Source organism: Bufo bufo, chromosome 3 (genome assembly GCF_905171765.1).
Source record: "Bufo bufo chromosome 3, aBufBuf1.1, whole genome shotgun sequence".
Classification (NCBI taxonomy): Eukaryota; Metazoa; Chordata; class Amphibia; order Anura; family Bufonidae; genus Bufo; species Bufo bufo.
In genome coordinates this window covers 16,273,824-16,294,952 of record NC_053391.1, presented here as the reverse complement: position 1 = coordinate 16,294,952, position 21,129 = coordinate 16,273,824, and the positions used below count along the sequence as shown (strand labels likewise).

Genomic DNA, 21,129 nt, shown 5'->3' with positions numbered 1-21,129 from the left:
GTTGTCTATCCCATTTGCACAACAGCATGTGAAATTGATTGTCACTCAGTGTTGCTTCCTAAGTGGACAGTTTGATTTCACAGAAGTGTGATTGACTTGGAGTTACATTGTGTTGTTTAAGTGTTCCCTTTTTTTTTGAGAATAATTATATATATATATATATATATATATATATATATATATATATATATATATATATATATATATATATATATATATATATATATATATATATATATATATATATATAGAGAGAGAAATAAATACACCGCAGCACGTCCGTAAGGTGAAAAATGTGGGATCCTTTATTCACCCAAGCAGCTGCTTGGGTGAATAAAGGATCCCACATTTTTCACCTTACGGACGTGCTGCGGTGTATTTATTTCTCTGGCTGTTTGACACTGTGGTCTAGTGTCGATACCGCTGGCACCCAACATTTTTTACTAGGAGTGCTGCCCTGAACTTTCATCTATATATATATATATATATATATATTTTACACACACACACACACACATTTTAGAAGGTTCTGATCCCATAGTCAGACTGGGGATCAGAACCTTTCAGCCGGCATTAGGATCGTGTGATTTGGCTAGTCTGTACAGACTAGCCAGTCAGAGTGATCGCCGGCCTGGGACCGCCCTCATTGGTCCCAGGCCGGTTAGCTGAGATCCCTGGCAGTGTGTAACAGCCATGATGTGTACACTCGTCATGGAGCGGGGCCTTGCATTTGGGTACAGCTAGAATTCTATAATTTTTTTAAGTGCAAAAATATTGAAAAGTAGCGCTACAATAAAAATTTATCTAATGGTAAAATAAAAAATGTTGTTGAAATACTGTTTTCTGCTACAAATACTGTAGATACAGCGATGCAGTTTCTATATGACGTGGCAAATCATGGTAAAAGATACGAAGATCAGACAGCACTCCAAAAATATAAAAAAGGATGAGTGAGAAAAGGATCAGCGTTACATGATATACAAAATTCATAAATATATAGATAATAAAGTGCATATGTGTATAATAGTGAACAGCTGTGTTGATACCCCAATATAAAAAGCATAATAAGGGGGCGGAAGACATGTAACCATACCCAACAGGTGGATCAGAAATCTCGTGTGTTGCGACGTCACACTCTGCGTACAGCTTGTCACAGCACGCATGCTCCAGGTTGAGTCATCGGTGTGTGGAAGCGGGAAGTGACGTTTAGCGATATTGTCACGACTGACTGATCCAGACAGGTCTGGGAGGAGAAGGTCGCAGCGACTTGCTACTCGCGATAGCTTGTGAGTTTGCTCCGTGGTTCAGGGTATGTCATCCAGGTTTTGCCTTGTGAACCTTTTTGTCCCGACTGGGAGTTTGTAGGCATCCTTCTCAGGTGAGTCCTTACTTCCAGTGCTACTCTGACCTTTGAAGGAGATCGTTTGATGGTGTTGCTGTGGAGCTCTTGCCCGGCGTGGACTGTCGTGTTTGGGATCGCCTTCTCTGCTCGTGACTGGATAAGTCTCTCTCTGCTGTTTGTTTGTTGCTGTCTTCCCATGTTGTTTCCCTAGACGGGGTGTGAACGCGTGCGGCGAGCAGGATGCCTAAACCCTCAGTCGCCCTAACAAGACTGGACTGGGGAAAGGCCGATGGGAGCGCTAGTCACCATCACTCACGTCTAGGAAATCAGGGGAAGACAGCAACAAACAGCAGAGATAGGCTTATCCAGTCACGAGCAGAGAAGGCGATCCCAAACACGACAGTCCACGCCGGGCAAGAGCTCCACAGCAACACCATCAAACGATCTCCTTCAAAGGTCAGAGTAGCACTGGAAGCAAGGACTCACCTGAGAAGGATGCCTACAAACTCCCAGTCAGGACAAAAAGGTTCACAAGGCAAAACCTGGATGACATACCCTGAACCACGGAGCAAACTCACAAGCTATCGCGAGTAGCAAGTCGCTGCGACCTTCTCCTCCCAGACCTGTCTGGATCAGTCACAGTCGTGACAGATATTAAACGCCTGCGCACTTCACACCCGCTATCCACCCAGTCATCTTGTGTGCAGTATATGTTAGGTGGTAATGTGCGCACGCGCATAAGCGTAACAGGCCCGCATCGCCGTATTGGAATCTGGCGAGCTGCGCACACTGTTAGTAAGAGCCAATACGGAACTCGTAGGGCTCAAAAAAAAGACTGCTAACCTGTACACCACATACAGGAGAGGACATGCCTCTTCAGAGGGGTGGAACCTCACCAGAATGGGCACCTCAGACAAACATGTACAGCATGTTAGTGGCGCACTGTCGCAGTCAGACTAAGGGATGTCCCAATACAGGCATGCGCAACTGGAGGCCCTCCAGCTGTTGCAAAACTACAACTCCCATCATTCCCGGACAGCCCACAGAAGGGCATGGTGGGAGTTGGTTTTACAACAGCTGGAGGGCTGCAGGTTGAGCATCCCTGTCCTAATAGATAAAAAGCATATATGCGCACCTGGGATAAAAAAAAAAAAAAAACATAATGACACTAAAAATGTAATGACCATGAAGAAAGCGGTCCAATTGCTGGGTACGCACAGTCCTCATCTCCCAGTTCTCCTGCATCATAATCCATATATACTGGAAGAGAAAGTAGAGAAAAAGACAGTTACTTTTCTATATAGACAATACATTAGTAGAAGTGTTCCAACTGAACATAACCACTAAACAGGAAGAGAATAAAGCCGAGACCACAGAGGGGGAGGGCAAGCCACTGGTCAAAGAGCGATGGGGTGCAAGATAATTCCGAGTATGTATCCAACACATCGCTCTTTGACCGGTGGCTTGCCCTCCCCCTCTGCGGTCTCTGCTTTATTCTCTTCCTGTTTAGTGGTTATGTTCAGTTGGAACACTTCTACTAATATATTGTGTCTATATAGAAAAGCCGGAATTAGACTTACCAGTAATTCATTTTCCACGAATCCACCATGACAGCCCAGAGAGATTGACCCCTGACCTCTGTAGGGGCAGGAACAGAGATAGGTTTAAAAGGACCGCTCCCACCACCATTCACCAGTGAGTTCCAGATTATAGTGCTACAACCACCGGTTACAAGTGAGACAACTCCAAGTGTTTGTTTGTTTGTTTTTTCCCTCTTGGTATTAACTCATAGGAATAATTTTTTATTATTATTTTTTTATATAGGGCGGGATATCATGCAGTCATGGTGGATTCATGGAAAATGAATTACCGGTAAGTCTAATTCCGGCTTTCCACTTCACCACCATGACGGCCCAGAGAGACATAACAGATTATATACGTCTTAGGGTGGGGCAACAGCCTGAAGGAACTTGCGACCAAATGCGAGGTCGGAAGACCTGGTTAAGTCGAGCCTATAATGTTTAATGAAGGTGTTTACATTAGACCAGGTTGCAGCCCGGCATATTTGATCTAGGGAAGCCCCTGCCCTTTCAGCGAAAGAGGCAGATATAGCTCTCGTGGAGTGAGCCCGAATGACCTCTGGACAACTGATGCCTTCGATCTTGTAGCAGTCTGTAATAGTCTGTTTTACCCATCGGGCAATGGTAGATCTGGAAGCTGCCTTCCCCTTATTTTTACCAGAGAAGAGCACTAGTAAGTTGTCCACCTTCCTCAGGTCTCTAGTCACCTCTAGGTATTTTAGTACTGTTTGTTTGACGTCCAGGATATGGAAACGTTCCTCTCCAGCATTTTTAGGATTCACACAAAAGGAGGGAAGAATGATCTCCTGGTTTCTATGGAAGTCTGTTACTACCTTTGGCAAAAATGTCGGGTCTAACCTCAAGGTAATACGATCCTCCTGTATTGTGAGATATGGTTGTCTTATTGACAATGCTTGGATCTCACTCAGTCTTTTTGCCGATGTTATGGCTATAAGAAAAGCCACCTTCTGAGAAAGATTCTTCAGAGAACTTGCGTCCACGGGTTCATAAGGGTGGACCTGTTAGTCCTCTAAGGACAATGTTTAAGTCCCAGGTAGGCACCTTTGATTTGAGAGATTGTCTTAGTCTGGCTGCGGACCTCAGGAATCTTTGGATCCATCTATGGCTGGCTAATTCGGAATCGAAATAGGCACTAAGCGCTGAGACCTGGACTCTCAGGGTGGAAGGACTTAACCCTAACTCTAGTCCCTTTTGAAGGAAATCCAGAATCCTCTGTATATTTGGTCTGGTTTTATTCTGGGGCTTCGTCGCCTGACAAGGTGCAGAATCTTTTCCAGATCTTAAAATAAATGGAGTTAGTCACCTTCAAGGTAGATATAACACCCTCAGAGAGACCTCTGTCTCAGGAGGTTGGACTCAGGATCCAGGCCGAGAGGTTGAAGATTTCCGGATGAGGATGGAGAACCGGCCCCTGGATCAGGATATCCTTTCTCCTTGGGAGAATAAATGCTTCCTGTGGGGAGAGTTTGGTTAGAATCGAGAACCAGCTCCTCTTAGGCCAGTACGGGGTGACCAGGATTACTCTGGCTCTGTCCCTGATGATTTTTTGGAGAACCCTTGGGATTAATGGGAACGGAGGGAAGGCATATGCAAGGTCCCAGTCCCAGTGCAGGGAGAAGGCGTCGATCGCTAGGGGCCCGTCCCTTGGGTTTAGGGAGCAAAAGGTTGATACCTTTGCGTTTATCCTTGTAGCGAAGAGATCTACCACTGGAAGGCCCCATCTCTGGACAATCAGATTGAAGATCTCGATGTTTAAGGACCATTCTCCCTGGTCTATGGTAGTCCGCCGCACAGTTTAGGCTTCCTTTTAAATGAACTGCCGATATTGATCTTACATTTATTTTCCCCCCAGAGGAAGATTTTTCTGGACAGACCTTCCAGTCTCTGAGACCGTGTGCCCCCCTGATGCTTGAGGTAGGACACGGTCGTTACATTGTCTGAATAGACCTTTATATGTTGGTTCCTTAGTTTTGGAGCAGCTGTTCGTATTGTTTCCCAAACTGCCCTGAGCTTCCTGTAGTTGGAGGACTGAGCTGCAATCTTTAGAGGCCAGTCTCCCTGGTAGAGATCGGAGTAGATTTTTGCACCCCACCCTTTTATGCTGGCATCGGTCTGAATATGTACTGCTGGGGTCTTGAACCAGAGCATGCCTTTTTTAAAAATTTTTGTTTGAAGCCACCACCGGACTGAAGATTTTATGTGGCCCGGGATCAGGATCTTCCTGTCTAAAGAGGTCAGATTTTTGTCCCATTTTCTAGAAGCCAGGACTGAAGGGCTCTGTAATGGGCCTGGCAGCACGGGACTGCTACAATGCAGGCTGTCATCTGACCTAAAAGGCTCATCGTTTCTCTGAACGAGAAGGAGCGACGTCTCAGGAAGGCCCTGATTGATGACTGTAGGTTCTGGATTCTTTATGCTGGAAGGAAGGTTGTTTGTTTTTCCGAATCCAGCAAAACCCCCAGGAACTTTACACTGGTATTCGGAACTAGGGATGACTTTTTTAGGTTTATCATCCAACCTAGATATGTCAGAAGGGAACAGAAGATTTCTCGATCTGCTATAGATTGATCCACAGTGTTTGAAATTAGTAGAAAGTAGTCTAGATAAGGGACGACCATCACCCCCTGAGGTCTCAGGGAGGCGACCGACTCTACCACCAGCTTCGTGAAAATCCTTGGGGCTGAGGCCAGCCCGAAGGGGAGAGCCACGAACTGGAAGTGGTGAACAGACCCTCTGTGATGCCTTACTGCAAAACGCAGGAACTTCTGAGACTGGGAGTGAATGGGAACATGATAGTATGTCCTTCAGGTCGATTGTACAGAGGGACGCATCCCTTTGAATTAAGGGGATGGTAGAATTTAAAGATTCCATCTTGAACCTTTTGTAGATCACATCACAATTTGTTTAGCCTCTTGAGGTTTATGATCATGCGGAAGGAGCCCCCCGGCTTTTTTACCAAGAAAAGGCTGGAGTAGAACCCCCGCCCCCGTGGTGGCACGGGAACCGGAATTACTACTCCCAGGTACAGGAGATTCTGGACCTCCTTCCAGATCTGGCTGTGCTGAAAAGGAGAAGGGTGGTGAGAAATCAGAAATACATTTGGAGGGGGGGGGGGGGGGGGGGATAACTATCCTGTATCCAAACTTGACAAGATTTTGCACCCAGAGGCTCGGAGAAGTCTGCTGCCACTGAGCAAAATGTTGGGATAGTCTTCCCCCTATCCTGGCGTCACTGTTTCTCACCGCCCTTGTTTTGGGGATTAAGGAGGTACCCTCTACCCCTCCCCCTTTTGGGTAATTCCAAAGTCCGGTTTTACCTTTACCACGAAAGGAACTATTCTGGGTATATTGACCACGAAAGGAGGGTTTCTTTTTAGGGGTCTTATCCTCAGGGAACCCTTTCACTTTATCAGTAGCCTTCTCGAGGATAGTGTCCAATACAGGACCAATCACGGATTCACCACAGAAGAATATAGAACACAACTTCATCTTGGAAGAGATGTCTCCCGACCAAGATTTCATCCAAAGTGCCCTCCGGGCCGCATTGGACAATGCTGCATCCTTGGCTGAAAATCTAATTGTCTTTGCGGAGGCGTCCGCTAGTAAACCCGTGGCAGATTTTAGCAAGGGAATAGAATCTAGTATCTGTTCCCTGGGCGTTTTACTGCTTAGATGACCTTCTAACTCATTCAGCCACAGGTACATAGACCTGGCGACTGAAGTAGCGGCTATGTTTGTCTTGACACTAAACATAGCTGCCTCCCAGGACCTTTTTAATAAGCTGTCAGCCTTCCTTTCCATAGTGTCCCTTAACTGACAGGAGTCCTCAAATGGAAGTGAGGTTTTTTTATTGACTTTGGCCACCTGGACGTCAATTCTAGGGACCTCGTCAAAATTTTTTGAGTCTGACGGGTCAAATGCAAGGCGGTTTCTGAATTCCTTGGAAATTCCCAGCTTCTTTTCAGGATGGGCCCATTCATCCATCACCATCTCCTTAATGTTTTCGTTTATGGGGAATACCCTGGAGCGTTTGACCCTCAATCCCCCAAACATCTCTTCCTGAACTGTATGGGGTTGCTGAATGTCCTCCACCCCCATGGTATCCCTGACAGCCTTTAAAAGGTCACTCATCTCACTGGGAGTGAAGAAAAAGTTTCTAGAGTCCTCGACGATCTCGCCCTCAGATAGGGAATGTCCGCCCCCCTGGGTCTTTTAGGTGGGCGAATCCCCCTGGTATCCTCACGGAGGGAGGCCAGTGAGGACCTAACCTCCTCCTGAATCATGGATCTAAACTCCTGCATAATTGAGGGCTGTTCGTCTCACTAATTTAGCAATGCAATCCTTGCAAAGTTTTTTAGTATAGTCCTCAGGAAGCCTGACGGAGCACTGGATGCATCTGGCGGTCCTTTTTCCTTTTTTTAAAGTAAGTTTGGCCTAAAGTGAGAGAGGCAGCCCATTAAATTTATGTCAGTCTAGTATAGGAGCATAAACTAGATGCAGTATACCAGCAGACACACCAGGGGGAGGGGGAACAGTGGTTACCTCTAAGGCGCCCCCCCCCCCCCGCCACCTGTGAAGCTGCCGACTTGCCCAGGTGGGCTACTCACGCAGGGGCACTCGGGAGGGGTCTGCTCCTGCTGCTGTGGCTCCTTCTCCTGGTCCGACATGTTCCGGTCAGAGAGCGATGCAGAGAGCACAACAGAAAGGTGCTTGTTAGCATTTTTTTATAGAAGCTCGTCCACTTCCGGGTTTCGTCCGGCGGCACGGAAGTGACGTCAGATGCGCGCAACAGCGCAGAGCGTCTTTCCGGTCGGCTACTTCACAGGGAGGTAGGCGACTCAGCGGCAGCTCAGGGCAGGCTTCCCACAACAGGCAGCGTGACCCTGGCGTCTCCCTGTCAGCTTTAGAACAAAGTCCGCCGGAGAGCAGGGGACGCATCTCTGGGTGAAAGGACCCGCAAGGGAGGCAAGGAACACCACCGATGCGGTCACCCAGGTACTCTAAAAATAATAAAACGAGGTCCACTTCACCTCCCTGAAAGCCAGAAAGGACCTCTGTCCTGGCCACTATAGGGGCAGGAACACACTGGTGAATGGTGGTGGGAGGGGTCCTTTTAAACCTCTGTTCCTGCCCCTACAGGAGGTCAGGGGTCAATCTCTCTGGGCCGTCATGGTGGTGAAGTGGAAAGTAACTGTCTTTCTCTACTTTCTTGTAAGGTAATATACGCTGATTTAAAGTTAAAGTAAAAGTTACTGCAGGGGCTGTTATGGGGAGGTATCTGTGGATGGCACTGTTATAGGGGATCTGTGGATAGCGCTGTTATGAGGGGGGCGGGGGGAATCTGTGAATTACACATATAGCATAAGATGCTATATATAGTGTCATCGATAGATTTCTCCCCCCCCCCCCCCCCCCCCATAGCATGGTCATCTACAGGTCCCCCTCCCCATAACCGTGCCATCCACAGACTGACGGAGACTACAAGAGATTTCTGCCTGTGAGAGTCTGGAGGAATTGCCAGACGAGGGGGCAGAGGGAGTGGTCCGACCGGCAGGTCAACCGTGGAAAAATCCCGTCTGCCAGTGAGGTGATCCCTGCTTGTTGTTAAAGAGGAGGTGCTGCTCGTTTTAGTCTTGTTAAGGATACTTTCACACCTGCGTTGGGTGCGGATCCGTCTGGTATCTGCACAGACGGATCCGCACCTATAATGCAAACGCTTAGATCCGTTCAAAACGGATCCGTTTGCATTACCATGAACAAAAAAAAATATATATTTTTTTTTTGTTCATGATAATGCAAACGGATCCGTTTTGACTTTACATTGAAAGTCAATGGGGGACGGATCCGTTTGAAAATTGAGCCATATTGTGTCAACTTCAAACGGATCAGTCCCCATTGACTTACATTGTAAGTCTGGACGGATCCGTTTGCCTCCGCACGGCCAGACGGACACCCGAACGCTGCAAGCTGCGTTCAGGTGTCCGCCTGCTGAGCGGAGGACAAACGGTGCCAGACTGATGCATTCTGAGCGGATCCGCATCCATTCAGAATGCATTAGGGCTGGACGGATGCGTTCGGGGCCGCTTGTGAGAGCCTTCAAACGGAGCTCACAAGCGGAGCCCCGAACGCAGGTGTGAAAGTAGCCTAATGTTCAAGTGGGTAAACAGGAAGTTGAAAGTTTCTCTTTATTGTGTATACTTGTTGATTGTGTCTCCGCTCAAAGAAAACAAAAACATAAGATAAGACAGTACGGTTGTTACCCAATTGTTACTAAAGAAGAAACCCAGTTAAGGGGCAGCCTGTCAGTTACAGGATGGTTCATGTTCCTAGAGAAGTTAAGGTGACAATTCTGAAAACCCCAGATAGAAGGGAGGCTGTTGAAAAGATTCAAGTGCCCAAAGGAGCACAAAGCCTAATGCTCCATTCACACGTCCGCAAATGGGTCCGCATTCGTTCCGCAATTTTGCGGAACGGGTGCGGACCCATTCATTTTCTATGGGGACGGAATGGATGCGGACAGCACACAGTGTGCTGTCCGCGTTTGCGGAGCGTGGCCCCGATCTTCAGGTCCGCAGCTCTGCAAAAGATAGAACGTGTCCTATTCTTGTCCGCAGCTTGCGGACAAGAATAGGCATTTCTATAGGGGTGCCGGGCGGGTGTGTTGCGGGTCCGCGACACACCACGGACGTGTGAATGGAGCCTAAAGGGTGTTTTTGGGACTGGTGTCATACTGGATTAGACATGCCTCCATGTTAACGCAGCCTCTGTGTGATTGCCATCTGACCCATTTCACCTGACAGAAGAGGCAGTGAATATGATGAGGAATTTTACTTGTTCTGTTCTGAAATTCAGGGTAACAGTCAGCCAGGTTAGACCCTGTTGCCCGCGGCACCCCCTCCTGTGTCAGGGCAGTCGCGGCAGTGCAGGCAATTAAAATTAATGAGCAGCTGTGAAGACATGGCAGTTTCTGTGTATAGAACGCACCCACACGCACCCCGTTCCCCACAATTTCCTCTTTAGCAATCAGTTTGAGTGTCAGGAAGTGTGGGGGGATACAGTTGTGCAAACACAGGACATACACAAGTGCAACCAAAACATATTTCTATGGCTAGACAACTCAGACTCCAATGTGCACTCATTTCTTTCAAAAGATAGTACTAGGAAAATGAGCGAGCACTTATACACCTGCATTGAAAAGCCTCCGATAATACTGTATGGCCATACAGAAGAAAATTTCTACAATAAAGGATCAACTATTCTCATCGTCGAAAGCTGCACCAAAGGAAATTGCGGAACAGAATGGCAACTCCCGCGATCTTTGGAACTCCCGCGAAATTTAAACCAGCTTGCTGTATGGAGCGACTGAATAAGCCGGCAAATATTTAAAGCTCCATTGAAGCAATAGGGAGACAGCAGACGCTAGACGGTAAGCCAAACATCGATTTAAAGTTTTCTTTGATTCAAAGCTCATATCGACCTTAAAAGGATATGCTGTAAGAGACTTTTCACATTCTCAGGATTCCTGTGGACACTTTATGAACATATTGCGCTCCCAGTGAATACACCTACAACATTTTCAGTGACATTCAGTTTCCCAAATTGGGATAGAGCGCTAGAAGATAATACCCCCTCTTTCCCAAATAACAGCATATACTTGAAGTTTCTTGGTGTGATATATATTATTGAATTTATCGACACTATTGAGTGGTATCGAATATTCTATCGAATATTTCAACGTTGAATTTTCTACCATTCAATTTATCGAATATATTTTTATCGAATATAGTATCAATCATATCTACCACAATATATGTGACTGTAATGTTGTATATTATTGCTACATTGTTCTTATACATTTTATTACTTGTATTTTATGGTGATTTAATAAATATTTTCTGCATCTGTCAATCTGGTTGCCAAGTGTATGAGTGCTCGCTCATTTTCCCATTACTACATTTGCCTTTTGAGAGGGAGGGGTGATTCCCTCTATATGAGCTTGCAGCACCATACCTTAACTACTTGCTAGTGAGCCACCACAACCTACCACTATCTTTCAAAAGATGTACTACTCCAAATCCTGCTACTTTGTTACCAATTACAGATTCAGAAGTGGGGGAGGGTAGCACAGGTAGCCTTTTGTCCGATTTAGCTGAAAATGCTCCTCATGATTGTATACAGTTGATGCAACAAGAAACTTCTGGATTTTCTCATGAAAAACCTCTTGATAACCCTGAGTGTTTTGTAGATGGAAGCAAGAATATGGGAGCGGATAGCCAGTTCCACACTGGATATGCAGTGGTCACACAGCATGGGGTAGCCGTTGCTGAACCACTGCCTCCGCACATGTCTGCGCAGGAGGCAGAGCTGAAGGCACTCCCTGAGACATGTAAATTGGCTGAGGGGAAGAAGGTGAACATCTATGCAGATGAAGGAGAAAAGAGCTCCTGGACTCAGAGGAGCAGTGCCGAATGTGCAGGGACTCTGGGAAGTGTCAGGAAAAATATGCCTACCCAGAGCCCTCTATCATATGATGGCTCAGGAGGCTCACTCACCTATTGAAAGGTGCCATGGTAAGTGTGGTTAATACAGGGTGCATTGCTCCAGGGTTTTCTCTGTGCACTGAATAACCTTGGTCAAGTGGTGAAGATATAAAGCAAGCAAGCAAACCCCCAGGCCACTCTACCAGTTTCAGAGACTGCAGATAGACTATATACAACTACCAAAGGTAGGAGTGTATGAATTAGATCTAGTGTGTGTTGATCTCTTTTCAGCTTGGCCGGAAGCCTTCCCGAGAGCCAAAGCAAATGCCAAGACTGTTGAACAAAAGAAGCAATGCAACAGCTCACTGCAAACCAAATAAAGTACAAATTTGCATCATAATAGCAAATGCTGAACTAATATATGATAGCCGCTATGGCACATAACAGGTATATTTAGTGTTAGGAACCAGTCTAACTAGAGATCGCCTTGACATGCGGCAGACGGGCTCAAATAATTTTGTACAAAACGATTTGCCAAGTATCTCTAACTTATTAGTTTAGCATTTGCAATTCTTATGCAATTTTGTACTTTATTTGGTTTGCAGTGAGCTGTTGCATTGCTTGTTTTGTTCAACAGTCTTGTTGTCAGCCATAGCAACGTGCCCCTGCGCTTTGGGATGTGCTGACTGACCCCCTTTTCTCTCTGCAGCAAATGCCAAGAATACAGCAAAGAAACTGGTCAGTGAACTGATATGCAGGTATGGTGTTCCTGAAGTCATCGAGTCAGATAGAGGTTCTCATTTCGCAGTTGAAGCGATGACGGAAGTTATGCAGGCATTAGGGGTGATCCAAGCTTTCCAAGTTGAGCGCTTGAACGGATAAAAAGGCCATGCGGGAGATCCAGAGGCCCTGGACAGAGTGCTTGCCTCTGGCTCTATATTCAGTAAGGACTACCCCAAACAAGAGGACAGGGTTGTCCCCATTTGAGATCCTGTTTGGAAGTACCCCCAGGTTAGGGTTGTACTTTCCCCAGCAGCTGACAGTCTGACCAGTTACATACGGGCCATCACAGAAAGGCTAGAATACACCAAAAACAGGTGTTTGCTTCATTTCCAGATGCTGACTCAGTAGAAGGAACTCACAACTTGCAGCCCGGTGACTGGGTGGCGAAAAAAAGGCATGTGAGAAAAGGACTAGTTCCAAGATTCGATGGTCCATTTCAAGTACTGTTGACCAGCCGCACTGCTGTAAAGGTTGATGGAAAACCCAACTGGATACAAGCTTCTCACTGCAAGAAAGTCTTGGAACCACAGGATGAAGGTCCTTCTGCTGACAGTGGCTCTGACCGAGCGTGTCAGCAGTGTTTTGTCCACTGCATGATGAACGGGACAAGGCTGATGCTGTTTGAAGGAATGAATGAAATTGAGGGACTGTTGGATCTGTACTTACAGTCCTGTGAGTTCAGCCAGTATGCCCTATTTCCCCGAGCGCGCTGCTGTCAGCGCGCTCATGTTCCCTCAGCAGCACAGGGGAGAAGCTGATGTCTCTTCCCCATTGCTCAGATAGTAGTAATTAGCATACGGAGCAGGAGACTAATGGGGGCAAAGCTGGCGAACGGAGTGGCGCCCAGGAATAATCACACGGGCGTTGCGGAAAAATCGCGGGTGTTCCCGCACGAGTGCAAAACATTGTAATGCGTTTTGCACTCGCGTGAGAAAAACCGTGCGTGTTTGGTACCCGAACTTCTTCACAGAAGTTCGGGCTTGGGATCGGTGTTCTGTGGATTGTATTATTTTCCCTTATAACATGGTTATAAGGGAAAATAGCATTCTGAATACAGAATGCATAGTAAAACAGCGCTGGAGGGGTGAAAAAAAAAAAAAAATCAATCATTTAACTCACCTTAATCCACTTCATCGCGTAGCCCGGCATCTCCGTCTGTCTCTTTTACTGAATAGGACCTGGGTAGATGTGGTGAGCATTAACTATAGTTCAAGGACCTGTGATGACGTCACTCCGGTCATCACATGGTACGTCACATGATCTATTACCACGCTCTATGTAGCCTGCTCAAGAATCCCATAGCCGGCACCCTACCTCTGACAGGGAGCTGCGATCAGCGGCAGTTAACCCCTCAGGTGCGGCACCTGAGGGGTTAACTGCTGCTGATCTGCTGCCGGCACCCGCCTCCTGTATTAAAGGTTAATTATCATTGGTGGCGGGTATAGTTATAAAAAAAAAAAAAAAAAAAAAACACATTTTAAACTTTTTAATAAGTATAAATCACCTCCCTTCCCAATGTTACATAAAAAATATATTCAATAGTATGAAAAATCCAAACCATTAAAATATTTTAAAAAAATCTATGCGGTGAACGCCGAAACAGAAAAAGAAATAAATAAAAACGGCGCAATTCGCCATTTTTTAAAATGAAGAATGCATGTGACTTTTGGTGTTTTATTTTTTCGCATGGTTTCGAATGGTATCGAGTATCGCAATCGATCAAAAATTTAGTCTGTGGGCGGGAAAGGAGCGTGTCAACCGGTCAGTTTGAGAAACCACGTATGGGGTTATAGGCAGGGAAATGGGCGTGTCAAACTGTCACTTTTAATTTAACGAACCATGTCGCCCTATACTACTACTACCACCGAACATGATCACGGGGGCGGCCATCTTGCCTGAGCTGTCCTTAACAGCATTTAGAAAACTGCTTTATGGCAGCCCCATGGTCCATAGACAATGGTCATGAGTGACCTCATTGACTTCTATAGGAGAGTTTTCCAGGCTGTGCTGTGCAGAGGTCAGGAGGGAGCAGATAAGCTGTGATATCACTTAGTGTGAATGGAGGATCCTTCCTTACCTATACAAAGAGGTGATATCTGCTTATCTGTCATTCTATTCTTGCCTGTACTGATAACTGCAGTAAAGTGATCCTTACAAACCAAGATGTGGCGCTTATGATGAGGCTTAGTGCCCAGTGCGAAAACTGCAGGATTTGTATGGTTTAACTGCCTCCGGACCACCTAACGCAGGATCGCGTTCCAGAGGCGGCAGACCTGCGCAGAGTCACGCATATACGCGTCCTCTCGCGAGACGCGAGATTTCCTGTGAACGCGCGCACACAGGCGCACGCGCTCACAGGATCGGAAGGTAAGCGAGTGGATCTCCAGCCTGCCAGCGGCGATCGTTCGCTGGCAGGCAGATGTGATTTTTTTAACCCCTAACAGGTATATTAGATGCGGTTTTGATAACAGCGTCTAATATACCTGCTACCTGGTCCTCTGGTGGTCCCCTTTGTTTGGATCGACCACCAGAGGACACAGGTAGCTCAGCAATATGTAGCACCAACCACTACACTACACTACCCCCCCCCCCCTGTCACTTATTAACCCCTGATCACCCCCCTGTAAGGCTCTATTCAGATGTCCGTATGATTTTTACGGATCCACTGATACATGGATCGGATCCGCAAACCGCATACGGACGTCTGAATGGAGCCTTATAGGGGGTGATCAATGACAGGGGGGTGATCACCCCATATAGACTCATTGATCACCCCCCCCTGTCATTGATCACCCCCCCCTGTCATGCTCCATTCAGACATTTTTTTGGCCCAAGTTAGCGGAAATTATTTTTTTTTTTCTTACAAAGTCTCATATTCCACTAACTTGTGTCAAAAAATAAAATCTCATATGAACTCACCATACCCCTCACGGAATCCAAATGCGTAAAATTTTTTAGACATTTATATTCCAGACTTCTCACGCTTTAGGGCCCCTAGAATGCCAGGGCAGTATAAATACCCCACATGTGACCCCATTTCGGAAAGAAGACACCCCAAGGTATTCCGTGAGGGGCATATTGAGTCCATGAAAGATTGAAATTTTTGTCCCAAGTTAGCGGAAAGGGAGACTTTGTGAGAAAAAAAAAAAAAAAATATATATATATATATATATATATATATATATATATATATATTTTTTTTTTTTTTTTTCAGAAAAATGAGCGGCACTCCAAAGGATAAAAGCAGTGAACCCTTTATTCACACCGGTGGTGCAACGTTTCGGCTCTAGTCACGAGCCTTCCTGAAGCAAAGATACAACTCAAATAACAGTGATTATATAGGGAATACAGATCATGTGGTCACAATCCAATGGGTGTGTTCAACAAATCATAATACATAAAAATAGTTTGCAGTGAATACACATAATACCTTAGTGTAGATAATTATGCTGATCATCATTAATAGACAGTGATGTGTACTAAGCAAAAAGCATGTATGCAGATCGGGTACATAGACACGATCAAATAATGTGACAACATATGATATATTCATTATACATAAGTGTATGCAGGGGGAGGAGCAACGAGGTAATACCGCAGGACATACCCATCCAGCAAGGAGGCTCATTCAGCGCCGTGAAGTCGGCGTTGTGGATATCATTCTGCGCAGGCGTGGCAGCGCACCAATAGCGAGTACTCAGCAGACCAGGAGTGTCACACGTCATCACAGTGGGCCGACATCCCTGCGTCACTGCAGACATCCTCCCGGGAGGGCACAGTGTATATTTTTTTTCTCTCTCTCTCTCATATATATATGAACTCGCCATGCCCCTCATTAAATACCTTGGGGTGTCTTCTTTCCAAAATGGGGTCACATGTGGGGTATTTATACTGCCCTGGCATTCTAGGGGCCCTAAAGCGTGAGAAGAAGTCTGGGATCCAAATGTCTAAAAATGCCCTCAAAAGGAATGTGGGCCCCTTTGCGCATCTAGGCTGCAAAAGTGTCACACATCTGGTATCGCCGTACTCAGGAGAAGTTGGGCAATGTGTTTTGGGGTGTCATTTTACATATACCCATGCTGGGTGAGATAAATATCTTGGTCAAATGCCAACTTTGTATAAAAAAAATGGGAAAAGTTGTCTTTTGCCGAGATATTTCTCTCACCCAGCACGAGTATATGTAAAAAGACACCCCAAAACACATTGCCCAACTTCTCCTGAATACGGCGATACCACATGTGTGACACTTTTTTGCAGCCTAGGTGGGCAAAGGGGCCCATATTCCAAAGAGCACCTTTAGGATTTCACAGGTCATTTACCTACTTACCACACATTAGGGCCCCTGGAAAATGCCAGGGCAGTATAACTACCCCACAAGTGACCCCATTTTGGAAAGAAGACACCCCAAGGTATTCCGTGAGGGGCATGGCGAGTTCCTAGAATTTTATATTTTTTGTCACAAGTTAGTGGAAAATGATGATTTTTTTATTTTTTTTTTCTCCTTACAAAGTCTCATATTCCACTAACTTGTGACAAAAAATAAAAACTTCCATGAACTCACTATGCCCATCACGAAATACCTTGGGGTGTCTTTCCAAAATGGGGTCACTTGTGGGGTAGTTATACTGCCCTGGCATTTTAGGGGCCGAATGCGTGAGAAGTGGTTTGAAATCAAAATCTGTAAAAAATGGCCGGTGAAAACCGAAAGGTGCTCTTTGAAATATGGGCCCCTTTGCCCACCTAGGCTGCAAAAAAGTGTCACACATCTGGTATCCCCGTACTCAGGAGAAGTTGGGCAATGTGTTTTGGGGTGTCATTTTACATATACCCATGCTGGGTGAGAGAAATATCTTGGCAAAAGACAACTTTTCCCATTTTTTTATACAAAGTTCGCATTTGACCAAGATATTTATCTCACCCAGCATGGGTATATGTAAAATGACACCCCAAAACACATTCCCCAACTTCTCCTGAGTACGGAGATACCACATGTGTGACACTTTTTTGCAGCCTAGGTGGGCAAAGGGGCCCACATTCCAAAGAGCACCTTTCGGATTTCACAGGCCATTTTTTTACAGATTTTGATTTCAAACTCCTTACCACACATTAGGGCCCCTAGAATGCCAGGGCAGTATAACTACCCCACAAGTGACCCCATTTTGGAAAGAAGACACCCCAAGGTATTTCGTGATTGGCATAGTGAGTTCATGGAAGTTTTTATTTTTTGTCACAAGTTAATGGAATATGAGACTTTGTAAGGAAAAAAATAAAAATCATAATTTTCCACTAACTTGTGACAAAAAATAAAAAGTTCTATGAACTCACTATGCCCATCAGCGAATACCTTAGGGTGTGTACTTTCCGAAATGGGGTCATTTGTGGGGTGTTTGTACTGTCTGGGCATTGTAGAACCTCAGGAAACATGACAGGTGCTCAGAAAGTCAGAGCTGCTTCAAAAAGCGGAAATTCACATTTTTGTACCATAGTTTGTAAACGCTATAATTTTTACCCAAACCATTTTTTTTTTACCCAAACATTTTTTTTTATCAAAGACATGTAGAACAATAAATTTAGAGCAAAATTTATATATGGATGTCGTTTTTTTTGCAAAATTTTACAACTGAAAGTGAAAAATGTCATTTTTTTGCAAAAAAAAAACATTAAATTTCGATTAATAACAAAAAAAGTAAAAATGTCAGCAGCAATGAAATACCACCAAATGAAAGCTCTATTAGTGAGAAGAAAAGGAGGTAAAATTCATTTGGGTGGTAAGTTGCATGACCGAGCAATAAACGGTGAAAGTACTGTAGGTCAGAAGTGTAAAAAGTGGCCTGGTCTTTAAGGGTGTTTAAGCTATAGGGGCTGAAGTGGTTAAATACAGATATTTACATGAAAAATTAACATCAAAAATCCTTTAAAAATATGTTCACTTTAGAAATGAGCAAAGCGACCGTCGGATGCTTCATCCAAAGTCGCTTCGTTCAAAACTTCGGATTAATACTGTCTCCGTACAGTATTAGGGTGCATTCACGCGACTATTTTTGGGTCCGGAAAATTGCAAAATGGGTGCGGACCTATTCATGTCAATGGGGCCACAAAAGATGCGGACAGCTCATGTGCTGTCCGCATCCGTAGATCCGATCTGCGGCCCTGCAAAAAAAAAAAAAAAAAAAAAAAAAAGGAGATAAAGCAAGTCCTATTCTTGTCTGCGGACAATAGGCATGTCTGTCATAGGGTCGGCTACATTCGCACGGCCAGTAACCGTGTTTTGTGGATCTGCAATTTGCAGACCGCAAAATATATACGGTCGTGTGAATGTAGCCTTAGAATGTATGGGCTCTGATGAGGCGAAGTACGTTCTTCACAAAGTCACTCGTGACTTTGTTGAGAAACTTCGGTAGTTGATTTTTAAAGTGGAAAAACTGTTTAAAACGTGGAACCGAACTCGGCTTTGGTTCTGACCGGTACCTCGGAACTGAAGCAGAGTTCGGTTTCAAGTTTTGGGGTCCATTCACACATCCGTATGTGTTTTGCGAATCCGCAAAATACGGACATCGGCAATGTGCGTTTCCGCATTTTGCGGACTGCACATCGCCGGCAGTCTCATAGAAAATGCCTTTTCTTGTCCACAATTGCGGACAAGAATAGGACACTTTTTTTTGCGGAACGGAAATGCGGATCCGCGGATGCGGACAGCACATTCCGGCCCGATTGAAAATGAATGGGTCCGCACCTGTTCCGCAAAATTGCAGAACGGATGCAGACCCATTTTGCGGACGTGTGACTGGACCCTTAAAGTGATTTTTCACTTTAAAAATCAACTACCGAAGTTATTCAACAAAGTCACGAGCGACGTTGCGAATAACTTACTTAGGCTCATCGGAGCCCATACATTCTAATACTGTACGGAGACGGATCTCCGTACCGTATAAACCCGAAGTTTTGAACGAAACGACTTCGGATTAAGAACTTTCTGGCGACACATTCCCATTAAGGTGGCGGCAGGAGAACGTCATTGGCTGAACTTGCCCTAACCTAAGTGTACTACCCTACGGCGTGGTCAGGTCATGCTTGTAACGTGACCACGCTTCTGTGGACCGCGCTGTTCAGTTGGACTGCTCCAGTAATGGCCGGGCTGTGCTGAAGGTGCGGCGCAGCCACTGACGACACCGGCCGACTAAACAGCACGGTCCTCATTCGTTTAATAAGAGACCACAGCGCGGCGGCCTCAGAACCGCAACGTGCAGTCATAGCCTTAAAGGGGTTCTCCGGGCTTTTAATATTGATGGCCTATCCTCGGATAGGTCATCAATATCAGATCGGCCGGGGGCGCCGGGTGTCAGCTGTATGAAGGGAAGGTGACCGCGCGCCGTCTTCGTGCTGCACCCTGCGCGCGCCTTCCCTTCATACAGCGGATCGGCGGGCGTCCGACACCGGAGGAGAGGTCATCAATATTAAAAACCCGGAGAACCCCTTTAAATCTTCAGCGAGAGACTCCAGACAGATACCCCTTACCTGGGCTGATACACTGTAGCAAAAAATCAAGACAGGAGAAGTACTGCTGCTGTATTTAATTCACAAAGGACTGAAGACTCCTGTAACAAACCCTCAGCTCTGAGAAGTATCAAACTTTTCAACCTTTGGATGTTAACACGCATTCACTAACAGCAAGCAGAGATCTTGAACAGGAGGAGGGGGAGGGGAGAAAAAAAAAAAACGCCAACAACAAACAAGGCATATTGCAAAAAGTTCCAGAATTTCAAGGCATAATTAACCCCTTAACCAACAGCATACGGGTAGAGACAGGGGCTGCAATATAGCGCTCACACCCGCCTATCACCCCCTGGATGCCACAATCAATTGTCATTGTGGCATCTGAGTGGTTAGAAATGGGGGGGTTCATGCCGACTACCTGAGACGCTATTGAAGGGCGTTGTCAGGGCAGCCGGGGGTCCTAAGGAAGACCCCCAGCCCTTGAGCCGGTGCAACAGGGCGACGACAAAATCCCTATACAGAGGTAATGCTGAGTAAGTACGCCAACAAATCGCCAGTCCCCGGGTGGGGAGAGGTGGGACCCCAAATAATACACTATAGAGACATGGGTTGGAGTACCCCTTTAAAAACTTTGTAAGCAAACTTAGCTAAAACGTCATTCGTCTCCTGAGAGTTCCCCAACACAGTCAGCTCTGCTACATCGCTAACGGTTACCATATAACTCTACATTATAAGCTTATTACACTGCAGCGTGTAGTGACCCGCAGAATGACCCCCATTCTCCATACACCCTCCTAGAACACACGGTAGTTACTCCCGGAGGCAGGGGCATCCTCGGCCCCCGGTCTCGGAGGACGCGGTGACACTTACCTGCCCAGCTGCCGCCCGTCACACAACCAGTCAGCTGTTGCCCTGCGCGCGCCCCATTATTTATATGTGCGCGCTCCCGCTCAGGCGCTGCCCCGTCCTAGAGACCACAAGCCCCGCCCACCGCCCGAGGACGCGGCTGATTGGTGAGAAGTTCTCCCTCAGACTTGGAGCGGGCTAAGCGTTTCCCGCGCTGTTGTCATGGTTACCGTGGATGTAGTGCAGTACACTGAGAGGGGCCAGGTCTACAGGAGGACACATAGTTTACAACTACACTGCAATTTTTATAATGGTAGTCTATGACGCGACAGTCACAGAAAAATACATCTTAAAGGGTTTTTTTGCGATTGTGCCGCAGCGTGTCGCAGTGCGACACCATAGACTACCATTATAAAAATTGTCGTGCGACAAATGTCGTGTAGACCTAGCCTAAGGCCCCTTGCAGACGAGCTTGTCTGGATTAGGCTAGGTCTACAGGACGACAATAAGTCGCGTGACACATAGGGCACAAGTACACTGCAACATGTGTAGCGCGACATTGATGTCGCACCAATGTCATACGA

General features: G+C 46.1%; 1 protein-coding gene across 1 annotated transcript in view; it reads right to left on the bottom strand.

Moving 5' to 3' along the window:
- LOC120994388 (beta-1,4-galactosyltransferase 3-like) overlaps positions 1-20,615 on the bottom strand; it is a 462,074-nt gene extending 441,459 nt beyond the window's left edge. The window contains exon 1 of the mRNA XM_040422909.1: positions 20,570-20,615. The gene's annotated coding sequence lies outside the window, so the exon portion shown is untranslated. The remainder of the gene's footprint in view (positions 1-20,569) is intronic.
- Positions 20,616-21,129: the final 514 nt, after the last annotated feature.